The following is a 16,970-nucleotide window of genomic DNA, read 5'->3' as shown; positions in this document are numbered from 1 at the left end:
CTAAAACTGTTTTCTTTAGTGCCAATTGCAGCCAAAAATAAATAATAAAAAAAAAAACAAAAAAAAAATTTCTTCTTTCCAGTATGAAAACCATCTCCAAGTGATTCAATATTTTGGACTTGAATGTAATTTCCTCTTTTGGGCCAAATGGCTTACCACATCATCAGCACGTTTGTTCTCTGTACAAATGGTATTTTGAGATGGAAGCATATCTAAGGAACTGTTATCTATTAGAAGCTGAATCCATTTTTTCCTGGCTTGTTCAACAGCCTACTTTTAAGGGATTTAAATTCCTCTCATCCTTATGTTCCTGTCACTGTTTGGAAGAAATATACATGAAATTATGAGGGACAGGTTAAAGTTAGCAAAGAACAGATCTCAAGGCCAGTGGCATCCTTGGCACTGGCTATTGATTACTCCATAAAGGGTCCTGCATGAATGCTGGGACAACCTGATAGCTTTGGTTCATGGACATTAAAATGAAATAATTAATGATGTAACCATTGGAGTACAATTCTCCCATGACTTCACCCTCATCATTGACTCCTGACTTCAACAAATTAGTACCATCTAATGATTCACTGGAAGTTCACTTGCAGACTGACATGACATCTGTATTTTCTCTCCAGGTTTACTAGAATTCATTCTTTTAAACAGAATTATTCTGCTTTGCCTGTATGTGCACATGTACTTTCTTGGCTGATCTCAGTGTTGCTTTTTGAACTGAGACTGTAAGTCAGACACAGTGAGTGTGACTCAGTATATACCTCTCCCAAATGATTGTTCTTTAACAATCAGAATGGTTCCTAAAACTCTTCTTTCCTGAATTAGCCTAATTAATGAAAAAGAAATCAGTCAGATTTGCCTGTAAAGGTTTCTCTCAAACTTCCTAATTACAGAAACATATCAGTTAAGGGAATGATTGCAGATTTAAGTAACTACAAAGAAGATTTATATATGCTGCTTTGACTGGACAGACTGTCTTTACACAAACATGAATGTTATAAATAAGTGCCCTTTAGCCTACCAGGAGAGAACTGCTGTGAGTCTGTAAAAACATTTTTTTATTCTCAATGGAAAAAGAAATAAGGTATTCTGAAAAGTTTTTTCTTGGTCACTGTTTTATTGTCTTCTCTTTATTCTGGAAAATTTACTGTTTCATGGTAATATATGTTTTCAGGTTCCTTTATGTCAAATATCATTTGGCTGTAGCACAGACTATGCAATGTGTAATCACATAAAACCTCACATTTGTGTCTGCCTGTTTCTTGAATTCATATTGCACACGTGTGACTGTATTCAACCATTTCTATATATGTTTCTTATTTGCAAAAAGGCTTATTCACCCTTTTGACAGCACAACCTCCTGTATTTATTCTAAGCTGTATGTCCTTGCATCTCTAAAGAAGAATCAATCCTTTTTAAATTGAAACAGTTTTTTCAAAAATCTATGAATTGCAATATAAGGATATGTAAGTTTAATATATGTTTGTGCAATCTTCATGTTGTTATTAGCACCATTCATTTTAGGATTAATTGTAATATCCTTTGTCTGTTTTTTGTAAGATTACTGACCAGCACTCAATGTTAAATCAAGTTTAGTGTTTTCTTCTAGTAAACATTTCAAGAAACATCACAGCCTGAATCCTGTGAGTGACTGAGTTTGTCATTTGAAAATTAGTACAGACACTCTAATCATTCAAGGGGACTACAGACAAGGAGCCAAGAAGAAAAACAGAAGCAATTCAAATGATTTTTTTCTGAGGTGGTGATGAAACCTCTGTGTAAGTTACTCCAAAGGTTACTTCTTAGGTGCCATGTTTGATTTTGGCATTGGTTCATAAAATAATGTTAGAATATTGAAGAAGGTATGAAAAACAAAAAGAAAGAATTCTGGAAAGCATGCCCGAAAATGAGAGATTAAAAGAGCTTACTTTTTTTATCCCATAAAAGGGAACATTAGCAGGTAAATAAATCATCAGCAGTAGAAGTCTACAAAAGGTAGAGATGTATGTCATCTTGAGACCCTTTAATCTAGCTGATGGTGGTATAGTAAAATGTGGCATCTAGAAACTGAGGTTAGAAAAAGGCAAATTTGAATAAAACTTACAGCTTCTCAACCTTTAGTATAATTAATCACCTTAGCAATCAAGCTTTCAAAAAGCTAAGTTTTTACTGGATTGGAGATTTCAAATTAAGAATGAATGTCTATTTTAAAGTTGCTTTCCAGACCAGTCCCAGGCTGCTGGGCAATTCCTTTAAGAAAATCTTCTGTAGGTTATGGAAATGAGAATTTTTTGCCCATTTCAGTAGAGGATATTACATAAGTAAGGAAACAAATCTTTGAGTGAGGATGTGATTTGCATTACATCAGATTCAGTGGTAACAGTCCTCCAGTGTTAACATCTATGAAGTATCACAACAAACAAATTGACAGATACATATTTAATTTTGCCCAAGTCTAAGTTTTTCCAGTTCCATTTACGTAACCGTTCAGACGTCACCCTTTGCGTAGGCCATATTTTGGAAGAAAGCACCAACCATTTAGTGGAGTGAGGAATAAAGAATATTCTCACTTTTGAACTATTCTTGCAAATTTTCATCACATCTAAATCACTTACCTGACTCTGAGACATGATGTGAGGAAAATAACTAATGTGGTTTTCAAGGCTACAGTGAAATTCTATTTTGGTTGGTCCACTAAAAACCATCTTTGATAGAAATTTGTCATCGTGGCAGTGCATCACACCCAGATGCCAAGTGCTATGTGTGGGTCTGGTCTGTCAGTGTTTAATCTCCAAAGCCAGTGCAAATTGACTTCTGTATTTACTGATGAGCACCTATAGGTTTCCTTCCTGCTGAGTTGCCTTGGCTAATGACATAGGGAAAGCCATGAGGAAGCAAGAATGTTGGACTCAAAGGCTGATTCTTCCATTTGTTTATTGCATAAGCAACTACAAGAGATGTCCCCTGTGTGGTTTTGGTTCCTTCAATGGCCATGCCACTTGTTCAAGATGCTTTTGATTCACAAAAACTGATAAAGGATGTATTCTCTATTTCCTTGTCCTGCTCTCATGGTCATATACAATTATGTAGACAGTAGCTGAGTCTCTTCATGGGCTTCTTAAAATACAAAAACCATAATGGTAACATAATTGTAACTTAAATTAAGAATGTAAAAAAAAAAAAGTAAAATCTTATGCCGCCCCCCCCCCCCCCCCAAATTCTATTTTATGTATAACTCAGTCTACAATGTTTATAAAGCAGTAGAGTGTTCAACTGAAGATGTCTTTTCAGAGAGATTTGGGGGTTTTATTTCTTGATTTTAAACCTTAGGAATATCATGCATACAAGTCCTTATTTTTCATCCTTGCTGGAAATACCCAGATACCCTGATTTGAAAGTCTTAATAGTGTAGATACGTTGAATTGCTTTCTTTGAGCTGATTAAAAAACCCCACTTCAACAAAGTGGCTGCAGACAAAATCAAATAAAAAATAATCTTCTATAGCCTGAGTAGAAACTACTTGTCCTTTCACCCTTTTTGCCCAAGTATTTTAAGTGCTGCCTTTGCTTGGCAGCTGCCTTATGTCAAGCCCAACAGCCACTTCATGAGGGTCTACTGTCATCTCTTCCGCTGTGCCCCGCTGGCTGTAGGACAAGTAACTGACCCCTAGCTGGAAGGGCCCCTGAACAATGGGCTTACAGCTCCTCATTCTAGCCCCAAGCTGTGACACTGGGAGAGTTACAAGACACCTGTGTTGGACGAGCACTCCTGCTGTCCCTAAAGCCCTGCGCAAATGGGGGGAATCTGCTGCTACCACTGGTTTTAAGCAGCATGTCAATTAGACTTGTTCCAAGCAGGGTTCAATGACATGCTGCATAAATTGGCAGTAGCAGCTGGTGACATAGCTATCCCAGGTCTCCACCTCAGCAGTGGAGCAGGACAGATGTTTGCAAGCAGTAGTCCAGCCTAGTGTTCAGGGCACCATTTCTGTCCCTGGTCCTCCTACTGTCACTCTGTCATCAGGAAAACTCTCAAGGCAAATGAACATAGTGCTGAAAATGAACTACTGGTCCAGTTTTTAGGGGATGTGAGGAAACCCCACTTTGAGCCCACACCCAGAAACATGGAAGCTAAAGATTTCTGTCCAGACAGAAGCTATTGCCCCCCTCTCTCCATACCTTTTTCATAGCCTGTAATCACAGTTTGCACAATATAATTTGTTTTCATTTGAATCTTTGCTCCAGCCTCAGCAGGAAAGGTTCAGTCGGAGAAGCTTGTATGCCTTTCTCAACCCAGCACAAGGTGAGCATCCTTCCTTATTGCTCTCACAAAGTGTTAATCCTTCCTACTGCTCTGTGCTGACTGATCTGTCAGCTGCTCCTGCTGTGCTGGTGGCCACCTCCAAATCGCTCCTGCTGTGCTTCAGGATTTTCTCAGAGGTGAATGAGTGACAAGCAGAGTCCTGATGCAACAGAGCCACAGCAAAGGTGGTGCAAGAGAAACGGAGGAGGCTTTCTCCTGTGAGTTTCCTTTCTACAGGAGTCCTCAAGGGTTAAACCTCACCACTTAATGCCCATTTCCTTTCCTCTGTTCCTCACTCCTACCTACTGCCACCCCTTTGATTAGCAGTGCCAATGAGTGGATACAGAAGGTTAAAAATGGGGTAGCAAGTCTCATAATTTCCCACAGGAGGATGCTCTCTATGGTGAAGGAGGAGGAAACAAATCACCTGATTTTTACCACAACAGGGAACTGCCTGATGGGGTCTGGGAAAAGGAAACCCAGGTAAGCACTTAAGAATCTACAAGAATCATTTACCTGGTGCTCCCTCATACTCTCATGGCAGCCTTAACTGTTCTGTTTTACCATGGGAACATGTTCAAAACCCTGATGCATCCCATAAAAGCCCAAGTGTCCCTCTGGGATGCCCAGCTCCAGGGCAGGCTGGATGCCTGTGGAGACCCATGATCCAAGGAGCTCTGTGTGGTGTGGACTTTCATTGCACGGATATTTCCCATTTCAAGCAAATTGAAAACAGCTTTAGTGGGCATTTCCTGGTACCTGCTTTCTCCTAGTTTTTCTTCTCTCTTGTCTTTGCTGCAAACCTGTGAATCCAAGTCAATCATATTTCTCTATGACACCTTTAATTTATTCATTCTGTTGCCAGAAATATGCAAGGCCCCTTCCTCTGCTGAAGCTGTGTCTGTCCTCAGCAGAGACATTTAGACATTTCCCCATGCTGCAGCATACCCAGTGCTCATGGAGCACACATTGCAGAAAAATATCCATTTTGTTGAGGCAACAAGAATACATAAATGCTTCCTTCTTTGTCCTTCCTTTTGTCTAACTACCCTCCAGATGTTTCAGATTCTGTGGTTCACACATAGCCAAGCAATGCTCTTGTTTTTGCACAGCAGGAAAGAAAGGGATTTCGAAAATGGACACATAACAGTTCCTTAGGTCTGCTGCTTATCAAATGTTTCCTGGCAACTCTCTGTAATCCCCGATTCCTCTTTCAGATTTTCTCTCTGAAGCAATTGAAGCCTTCTGTTTTACAATCAGCTCTCCTTCCATTTGATAAGGTTCAAAATGGCCTTTAGTGGAAATAATTCACTTGGTAAAACCAACTCTGGTGTGGCACCCTGCAAAAAAACATCTAGCTCTACAATCAAGCATGCGATATAAATTAATTTCCTACTTAATTCACTATTAAACATCTTGTCCTCATCCAATTTCACATTTTTTTTTCTGGTGGCATTTGTTGGTGTGTATTTTTTTTCTTTATGAAAATGTCTTACAGTAAAGACACTTTAACTACATTTATTTCATTTTTCAGATGACTGCAGGGCCAGATTACCTACTAGCTATCTTTATTCCCTGTTGTTCACTTTCTTCAACTATAGCAGCTTTGCACTATTGCAGTCTAAAACTGAGACCTTGATGAACTGGAAAAGTTTGTGCTAGCAAGCTGTCAGCTTTGCCTAGCTATCAATCTGATTTTGCAAATTTTATTCCTTTTGAAACTTTCCAAATGTTTGGTGATAGAACCATACACATGCTATGTTTTAGAGCTTTACAGATTATGGGACATGACTCAGAGCTTTGCTGTTTTCCTCCTCATCTTGCTTCCAGCCTGACAGCAAAAATAAACCGATTTTATGAGTGACACATGCCCGAGAAGCATTGTGTGTCCTTACAATCCCAGGCAAGTTTGAGACCAGTAAAAATTCAGCATTGTAGGATCATAGAACAGTTTGAAAGGAACCTTAAAGATCATCTAGTCCTATCCCCAAAGATCATTCATCTTCGAAGTCTCAGCCACTGTCTGGCAGCAGCTCATAGACACACTTGATTTTTATAATTTAAACCCCTCACTTTTTACCACTGAATGATATTGGGGGATAAGTGTTTGTCCAATTACCAAAATAGGATTTTATATTTTCTCTGTTGCACATTAAATGCTGATTTAGATACCCATTCTCAGATGTTTATTCTTGTAGAAGCCATGTCTTTTTTAGGCTTTCTTAAACCTCCAATATCTGCCTTTATCCAGCAACTCCAATGTCATTCTTCGTCCTCTCAAAGTATTTGGCTGGCATTATCTGTACTTCTGGTATGTGTTTTGATTCAGCATGATATCATGCTAAGATACTGCAATATTTACGTTTTATTCAGTCATGCCCACGTAACACTCAAACACTCAGTATTGTCATCTAAAATTAGAGTGCAATTTTAAAATAAATAGTCCTGCTACAGACCATGGGTTTTTGTGTGTCTGGTGGGGTTTTTTTGGTGTGTTTTGTTTTTGTTTTTGTTTTTTCTTTGTGGCACAATTATTTGAAGTAAAATAAAATGCAAAGAGGATAATCCTTTTACATATCTACCTTTGGGTAATAATACCATAAATCCTATTTTGGCTGACTTACAGAAAAAAATGTGGAAAAATTTCTCTCATGTTGTATTGACAAATGCAATGGGCTTTTTTCTTCTGCTCTTGTTTTGATTGTGTGTTTGAGTTTTATCTGTGCTTCCAGTGAAAAAGACCATCCACTCTTATGTTTCTGAACAAAATTTTGTCTGTTTGACACTGGGGACTTTTTTTCCCAGGATGAAATTTCTCCCAAGAGAACAGTTTAATCTGGACCACTTTTTGTTCAGATATCACACCTCTGGGACATTTATTTTCCCTGGAATGGCTTAGTGAGTAATTTCTGCAACTTTGAAAGAATTTTAGCAATTTTAACAGTGTCCCCATTTGATCTGATGGAGATAATCATTTTCACGGATAATTTCTGAAAGAAAACCAAACTGTTTTGCTTTTTGGGTATGCCATGCCTGCTGAAATATCTCTTTGCTTAGCCTCTGATTGCTACTGTTGTAATGGCTGGCAGTCCATGTAGCTGCCGTAAGTCTATATAGCTGTTAACAGTGGCAAAGTAGTTTGCATGGATTCCTCTGGGGTGAAAAAATAAAAACAGCAGTACATAGCTCATTTCTTCTTTACTACAGTACTCAGAATGATACTGTGTGTTTCATTTTTTTGGTTTTTTTTCTTTCTGCATGAATTCCATTTTTGTGCACTGACCACAGCTCTTCAACATGCCTCTGGTACTTGTATTCTTATTTGCTCACTGCATGGCATATGTGACCAACTTGTTTTTGTTTCTGAGATACGTGCTCCGAGCCCAACTGTTCTTTTTCTTTCAAACATTCTCTGCTTTGTGTGTACCTTAAATTTTTAGATGTTGTCATAACACAGTGACCTCTCCTGGAGATCCACTATCACTCTATCATTGCTGCTTCATTTCTGTGGAGTATTTTCCACTGTCACTGAAGACTGATTTTTCAACCAGAACATGGAAATACTGCTTTACATGTGATTCCAGTGCTGTTTAATCTCACTAAATCTTAATTTTAATAACCTATTAGTAATTTGTCTCACCTTGTTTAGTACTTGCACTCCCCAGTTTGTTGTGTAGGCAAATTCCTCAATATTCTTGAGTCCTTTCTCGTAAATGCATGGCAATTGTTGTTATTTGACATTTGGCAACTATAAAGGTTATAGTTAAACCAATTGCCCCCTTAACTGTGTTTAGGGCACTTAATCTGCTCCAGAGAATTTGGGGATTTTCTCAAGTTCTCCTAACACCTCTGGCTGGGTGTAAAAACACATTATATGCGAAGTCTGCTGCATCAGGCCTGTGTTGTCCCAGTTCCTTGCAAACTCCCTCCAGATGTCAGAGTAACCTCTGCTTCATAAAGCTAATCAGAATCCGCAGTGAAGCCCGTTCCCCCTGCACAGGCTCCAACTGTTGCTTTTTGTGCTTGAGTGGCCGATCCCCTCCCTCTCCCCTGCCTCTGGTGTGCTGCCTGGCACAGGTAACAAATGCTTCGTCACTGACCCGTACTGGTGTGAAGGCCCCTGGGTTCAATTAAGTGGAGCAAAAGGCAGTAAATAAACCACATGGGCCAGGGCATTAAATCACTCAGGGCAGGGAAGAATCAGATGCCGAGGAGGTTTGGGTTGGAGGTGGGCCGCGTGCACTTGCATCCACACTGCAACTTAATACCCCTGCTGCAACTTAATGACAATTGCAATCAGGCAGGGTGATGTCCCCTTTCTTCCTTCCACTCCCGCTCTTTTTACGTTCCCAACGCTCTCCCCAATAAATTAAAGCCTTTCTCCCCCTGCCCCAGCTGCCCCCTCCCTCCTTTTCCTATTTTGTTTTACTGCCTTCATGCTGTTCTTCTTTATTTCCAGCATTTTATTTCAAGGAGTGGGATTGAAGTGCTCTCAGCCCATCTGCTGGCTTGGTTTAGAACAAGGACTGGAATGAGACAAGGGCTTTTGGAAGTCATGAACTATTTATAGCATATTTGTTTTTTCACATTGGCACTAAACTTTGTTTATAGAATCACCTGCAGTAGAACCTGAGCCAGGGGACCACAGCTCACTTGATCTAAAATTGGCTTTATTTCTTGAGTTTCTTAACAGAGACCACATGTGTGTGTCCAGTGCTGGCTAAGGTGTGTTTGATGCTCACACAAGTTTCAAAAGCACAAATGCAAAGTGCCCATGAGTGCCTGTGTGTGTGCAAAGGGCTCATAAGGAATATTCTTATGGATCACACGTGTATATAGCATAAGAAGGGAGTTGTATGCGTGTGTTACCACTGTCTAAAAAATAAAGGTTCCCAAGAGAAAACTTGAATGAAAAGATTTCCATTGCAATTTCTCCAGTCGGTTTTCATTTTCTCCAAGCCGTATTTTTGTCTTGGGTCGGCCGGTTAAAACACAACGCTCATTTTTGTTTTCATTCTGCGTTAAATATTTTTTTTTCAAAACAAAACAACAATTTAAATTGAAACCGAAGCATATCTGTCATTTCAAATTGTTATTTTGACGTAAAAGCGTTTCATTTATTTTTCTAGGCAAAAATTGACGTTTTAATTTGAACCCAAACAAAATTTTTCATTTACTTTCAAAGTATCAATTACAAATGAAAATATTTTCGTTGCTTCTACTCAGAAAGTCAGACTGTTTAGTGCTTCCAAAATTGTAGGCGTGCGGGTTTGCAGGGTTTGTGCGCGCATAACTGTGGTGGTGTGACCATTGTGCAGGATGCTGGTTGAGTATTTGCAGGTGTTACATGTACATAGTTTTGCAGAATGTGCCCTCATCCGTGGAGTTTGTACATCTACGTTTGCACAGCGGTGGTGAGATATGCACACATACGTTGAGTCCATGCCAGTAATATCTACTTGTATTTGTGTTTTCAGGTTTTCCTTGTGAATGTGCTTTTAATGTTCACGGGCTTGTTGCAGTGCTGCCAACAGTGTTAAAAATAACAGAGCAAGACTGAGTAAGTAACACATAAGTTTTGAGAAACTGATAGATTTTGGTTTCTTTTGACCACTTTCCCCCTTTTTTTTTCTTAGCCTGTCGGATTCATGTTTTCAATCTGATCTTTACAGCTTTGATGACAGAAAAGCAACGTTTTCATTGTAAAAGTAGATTTCTGGTTCTGGAGAGATCAGTTTAAGAAGAGGGATGAAGAAGATAAGCAGAACCTGCATTAGATTTTGGGAGCTGGTAAAAAGGGTTTCTGTTTCTGTTTGCAGAGTAAATAATTTGTGCTTGTAATAACAATACTGTATACTCATGCTTTGTGCTTGCATGCATCTACAGGTTAGCTAAATGTTTATGTATTTTTGCCTCATGTTGGTGTGTATTATGTGTAATTTTAGCCATATTAAAGTTTAGCTTCTAGTCTAAATCAGACATTTAAGTACTTCATAGTAAGTAGAGAGAACCTCTCCGAGTGAGGAAGTCATCGTCTCCTAAGACTCATCTCCTCTAATGGTGTGGGCATTTTGGGCATGTATTTGGGCTGGCCATCTGATTTTTGGGTGTGCTTACTGTGTGTGTTCAGGATGTGTGTTTACTTGTGATTTGTATTTATGTTGGAGTTTATATGGCAGTTCTATGTGCAAAATGCAGACACTTTTGTAATGTCTGAGTCCACATATATCTGTGTGAAAATCAGCCAGCAGGAGTTTCTGCAGAGCGCACTCTAAGTATGAAATACTCGTCCTTCAGCCTGGGTCAGACAATTGTGCTATGCTTTGCTTACCTAAAATATTTCAGAGCAGCTTGGTACAGCAGGAGGCCGAATGCCAGTGTTAGAACTTAGCCTGATAACCTTTTCCCAGAGCTAAGCTCCCAGAAAGTCTCCACAAGCGCCCTACAGGTTTCTTGCTGCCCTGTTCCTCCCTGGCCCCAAAGGCATGAGCCAGCTGAGGAGAGGGAGCAGGGCTTCAGAGAGCATTGAGTGAGCATGTTCATTAGGCTGCCAGCCTGCAGCCCCTGCCAGACAATTTACCATGATAAGGGAGTGTAGAATCACAGCAGCATTGATCCACATGGAAGTGCTTTCATTTGAGAAACAGGGATCTGATATGTCTGCATTGAAGGATATGAAAACACAATGTTCTGTTATTTTGTGTGAAAATGTCAGTTTCTGTCTGACAAATGTTAACATTTCAGGTTTTAAGCTGAGATGAAATAAGAAGGTGAGATGTCAGAATTTTCTATTGGAGAAATATTCTGAATTTTGCTTAGCTTTCCATTTATAGGTAGTCTGTGTATTTGAATAGGTGTATGAATATTCTATATTTAATGGGAGCACTTGTGGTCAACACAGTGAATGCTTTCTGTGAACTGATTAAAGAGTATGAAAGTAGAATGTGTCTGGTTACACACCTAAGCACTTTCTCGTTTGTAAATATTCACATTAGCGTTTTAAGGATCAGATCCTAAGGAGACGAGGACAGTTGTAGGTCCTCTGACTTTAGCTGCCTCTTGATTCCTGCCAGGATGGATCGTGGCCTGGAAAACATGCTTACTATGAGAGATTAGAGGGGATCTGTTTGTTTCACTTGTAAAAGAGCTTAAGAAACAATTTAATCATGTTCTATAATTACTTATGAGAAGAGGAGATATCTGATATTACAGGGCTCTTCGGTCCAGCAAACAAAAGTATAACAAGATTTGACTGCCAAACCATTCAATTCTAATATAAGGTACAACTTTTCAATAAGGTTTTTTAAAGTGGATGTATTTAGCTTTGGGATAGAGAAGGTAAATTCTACATCCCTCTGAACCTTTAAAATAAGACTGAATGGTTCCCTAAAAGATGTGCCTCTGAGCTGTTAAGTCAGAAGCCAAATTACTGGGGGAAGATTCGTGGTGGTTGCTGAGCCAGTGAGGACTGAAAGGATCAGGTCACGCTGATCAGACATAAAACCCCAATAAGAGCTAAATGAGTCTTAATAATTGGTTAACAATTATCTGATCAAGATTATCTATTGCATCAAAGGAAGAGCTGATTATCTGTTGCACCAAGTGGAGAGCTGCCCCTTGCCCCTCTGTGCACACAGGGGGACATGTGCATCCGTGCTATTTATTCCGGGCTGTGACGTGTGCTTGGTGTTTGCTGCCGGGAGCCTGGGGCATATTTTTCGGGGTGCTCCCATGCACAGGGTGTCAGTGACAGGGAGTGGAGCAGAGATTTATGCAGTGCCTCCAGGAATCCCCAGCGGGGCCCCTCTGGTGAACTTTGGCTCCCCGGCTTGCTGCCAAGCATTAACTACAATACTCACACTTGTTTTTAACAGCAGCATGCAGGTTGTATTTCACCAATTGCTATTTTGGTTTGGGAGTTATGGCAGAAATGTCTCTGGGTTCTTGGCTGGTATAAGCGGAGCAGGAGATTTACTCTTATTGTGTAATGTCACCTTTCAGTCAGTGCTTGGGGCGAAAATTATGGAGTGTCATTTGCTCTCTTTATTAAATTTCAAGGGCATGCACCTCTTGTGTGGGAGAAGTATCTGGGGAGAAACTTGGCCTGATTCTGCCTAGAAGGGTAGCCTCATCTACTGAACACCTTTTAAAATATGAATTAGTCCTTTTTTGCTTTTCTTTTTTCAGTAAATTTGGTACAGAGGCAGCAGCAGTTCCCATCTTCCAAACTGTTGCCTGTGATGATAGATGAGTTTGACCCTGGTAGCACAGAGAGATACTGGACTCAGCACAACACAGATGTTGCAATGCAGCCAAATTAAGCTTTAGTGGGAATGTGCAAGTTGGGTCTTAGTCAGAGTATCTCATGCCTGCCTGCTCACTGAAAAGCAAGAGAGAAATATTAGCAGCTGACCTGGTGGGATATACACTTGCCCAAAATATTCTGTTACTGGCTGCAGATGAACCAGCATCTGATCTGCTGTGTGACTTTCCCCAGGATCTCACAGCTGTGGGGTGGGGAGGAAAAGGAGTCCTCCAAAAGAAATACAGATTTCTTCAACCTTCATTTCTCTGTAAATCACGACACAGGAGATAAACAAGAGGTATTATGATGGCAGGTCATGTTTATTTCTGGTTCAGTACACCACAGGAAGCAAATCTGATAATTACGCTATGAAAAATATTCCTGGGAGCTTTGGGGATAAAATAGAAGCAGGTTGCTTAATTAATTATTATGATGAAGATTGTAACTGTGGTTATGACATGGATTTCCAGTCTATACAGCTAGAAAAATCAATTAAAGTTATTTGTCTAAACCAACACACCAATAAAACTTAACAAGGAAGTGTCTAAAGACTCCCAGCTATAGATGACAAAAGCTGTCTCTAACTGAAGGTCCTGTACAACACTTTTGGCCTAATAGCTGAAAAGAGAAAAAACAGGAAATAGGCGAAGAGTAGAGTGTGGATACAAGGAAAAAAGTATGAAGAAAAGATAGAAATTTCTCAGTAATGGCTTCATGTTTCAGGATAATAAGCACAAAATTTGGTGAAGATGGCAAAAAAGTGAAGGATGAAGGGATTAATATTCTTTAGTTTATTTATTGTATCACACTCTAATAATCTTGACACTGTAATCAATATGTTCTTGATCTTAACATGATAGGATAAACCAGAATTAAGAAGTTAAAGGAGACAAATATATCTTGCAATCTTTTTTAGAAATAATTCTAATTTTTTTCTGAAATAATTCTAAATTTTATCTAGATGAAGATAAAGAAGGAATATAGAGCCTGAGATTTTCCCAGTAGAGGAGTCTGGTGTTTGGAATATCAGTTCCTCCTGATAGGATATAATTGAATTGCAACAGGAGAGCAGAGAGGATCTAAAAATTGCCTGAAAACAAATTCTTCCTTGTGACCAACAAAGGGGACAGACTGTAGACAAATATAGTTTCTGGAGGGTGCAAGTTAAAACTAGATTGGATTGCCAAGCACAAAACTCAGTTAGAGAGTGTGTAAATGAAGAAATACAAATGAGAATGTGCTAGCAGATATATATTCTTTTTTTTTTTTTTTTAAAATGACCTGTCTGTGATATGACTTTTCCACTCAGCATATGTGAAAATAAAACTGAAGGAGATTTAATTCTTATACACTCCTAACGTTATTATCTACATTCCTATTTTAAAAATACTCTCCTGTTAAAGAAGTGAGTGTGTGTGGATAGTAGATGTGTTTTCTGTTTGTACAATGAAAAAGTGTAACCTCTATAGGCACCACGAAGGACAATTTCCACTCATGCTGGAGAAAATCAGAGTAGCTTTATATTTACTTTTTTTTAATTTGGTTTGGTTTTTTACTGCATAAATGTATGTGTGGATTAAAGCCCTTACACAAACAGCAAAGCTATTTCACATAAAAGTCCCAAATACAAAATTGCTTCTCCTCAGGTGAATAATAGCAGAACGTTTTACAGTTTTTGATGTTTGTACACCTTCTTCTATTTCTCCCCCCCAAAAAAATTTTTTTGCTGTTTTTAATTTAGATCACTGAAAGCAAACAACATTGAGAATGTCAGTGCTTTTATTTCACTTTTTTAGTTTCTCATTTTGATTCATATGACCTTTTAGGACTATGTAAAATTTGAAAAACTGGTTTAAGGAAGAGAATAATTGAAACTGAAACCGCTAACATGCAATATCGTCAGCCTTGAAAAAGCGCAACTAGATTGTAGATTTTTTCCTAGCAAATTTTCCAGTGCTGTGAAGAATTTGAAAAGAAAGAAATACTGAAGAAAAAATACATATTAAAAAAAAAAAAGAAAATTTGAACATAAATATCAACATTTTAAATAGAATTCACTTTGTTGTAGCTCATATTCCAAGGGTTTGAAATGTTTAGTTTGAAACATTTGGTCTGAAACATTTGGTTGGACAGCAGGAAAAAAAATACTTTTAAAGAAAAATCTACTTCTAAAAAAGAATTATTTTTTGTGCAACACAAATTTTCAATAACAATTTCTAACTGACAAGAATTTAGTGTCATGTTTAAAACAGATAAGGCAAACCAGGAGAACGATATATTATTCCAAAATTTGTGTTCTAAAACCAGTACCCACCTAGACTCCAGAAAGGGAATGGAATGTGTGAGAATTGGGTTTGATTACTCTAGCACAGGCTTTTTCATGGGCTCATAAGACACTCCTGAGCAGGCAGCGATCCGATGTGGTCTGACGTGACGGCGCTCTCGCGTTATCCACTCCTGGGGAGCCCGCTCCACTGTTTTTCTTCTTTCTCCACTTTCTTCTTTCTCACTCTCCTGCCAGGTTTTCCCTTTCAGTCTTCCTTCTTGTGAGGTGGGTATGAAAAAGCTTAGTGTACAAAAATTCACATAATGATACTCTGAGGGCGAATTATGTCCTTGCTTCCCTAGGCAGCTCGAAGTTGCCTAGAAAATAGGAAAACAGTGCAGATTTAGGCTCTAACAGTAATTTTTATCGCTGCTATTTAGGAAATTGTTCTGGAGTCTCTATTTGGCAGCTCTCTTTTACATCCATCAGCAATGCAGCATAACCGTACCATCAGCACTAAGCACAAATTCTCACACCCTGCTGGGGACTCAGGACAAGCCTCCCACAAATAGCTTTCCATTTCCATCCTGAATTCAGCATTAGCCAATTTAAAGGCAATATATGGCTCTAGGAATAGGCTGTCATGTACAGTATGCACAAGACAGCTCTCCCCTAATCTCATCTAATTGGCAACAGGAGCGGCTGTCATTAGGCACAGAGTGTGAGAGGCATTAGAGTCATTAGCGTTTTTGCAGGCTGCAGGGAGGTCAAACATTTGGGGAGATTCAGACACCTTCCCTAGGAAGATTGTTGCACTCCTGAATTACTTCTTCCACTCAGTGTTTTCCTGTAGAGAATTACACACTTGCCCTAGTAAAAAGTATCAGAAAATAGACTTTTGGCTCACACAGATAACAGCTTTGGGACAAGCAGAAAATGCAGTATCTGTTATATTTTCTAATGTAGAAATTCAGTAAGTCAGGACTCAATCTTCTGCCTCTGAAATATAGAAAATCCTGTGAAATAATATTCTAGAAAATGCTAATTTCTGAAATGAAAAAGCATTTCATTTTGGCACAATCTTTTAAAAATATTGACCTATACACTACAAAGGAAAACATTACAGAAAGTAGATTCAAGGTCACACCCCAAGATTTTGTTCAGGGAAACCTGGTCTTTTGATAGTATAGGATATCTATCTCCTCCAGCTTTATCTCTGAAGCAAAACTTCCATGAAATCATCACTGACTCATAAAACAATTCCATTGCAACAAAATTAGTTCCCCAATAACAAAGAGTTCTGCTAGACACCTTCAACAAGTGACAGTGCAATTTGAACTGTGGTTCTGGTACCCAGATGGGGATAAAATGCTGACCTGGCTTTTGAGAGAGGCCCCAGGACTGCAGAAAGTAATTTCCAGCAGAGACTGCAGTTTCTGTGTACTTAGTCAGAGAAGGTTTGTGTTTTGTTTGGCTGGCAGAGCTCCTGCCTGCAGGTTGAGGGGATTGACACTGAGTTTCCCCGTGGGGCAGTGCCAAGGACACCCTCCCGCAGGCCTGACCAGGGCTGGGATGTGTACCTGCTCTAGCTCGGGGCCATGGCTCATCTCCCCATCTCCAAGGCACTGGCAGCAGCACTGGCTGTTTGCAGATGTTCCTCCTGCTTCTCTGAGCATCCAGCCCAGCCTGCTTCCCAAGTCACCCCAGCCTCCTCATCCTTGCCCCATGAGGTTTCTCTTCACCAGCCCTGCAGAGAACTCCTTGTCGCTTCGGTTCTATTTAAGTGGAGACTGTCTGGCCACAAACACCTCATTTATGCCTTTCCTTTCTCTGGATAATTTAGAATTCATGCAGGGTTGTGGTTCAAGGAAAATCCAAGTCCAAGCAGAGTGCTTGGTTAGACTGTGGCTCGGGCAGGCAGTCCTCACTCAGCAGTAGCATTTCATCTTCCAGGCCACGGCGCCTTCACAGAGGCAGAGAAAAATGTGTTTTTCTGTGAACACAGCATTCCTCTGCCATGTTTTTGTTTGCACCAAGCTTTTTCATATCACAGGCTGTGAACAGAAATGGCCGGGGAGTTCAGTTTCTGCT

Source organism: Parus major, chromosome 1 (assembly GCF_001522545.3).
Source record: "Parus major isolate Abel chromosome 1, Parus_major1.1, whole genome shotgun sequence".
NCBI lineage: Eukaryota > Metazoa > Chordata > Aves > Passeriformes > Paridae > Parus > Parus major.
This window is presented reverse-complemented; position numbering follows the sequence as displayed.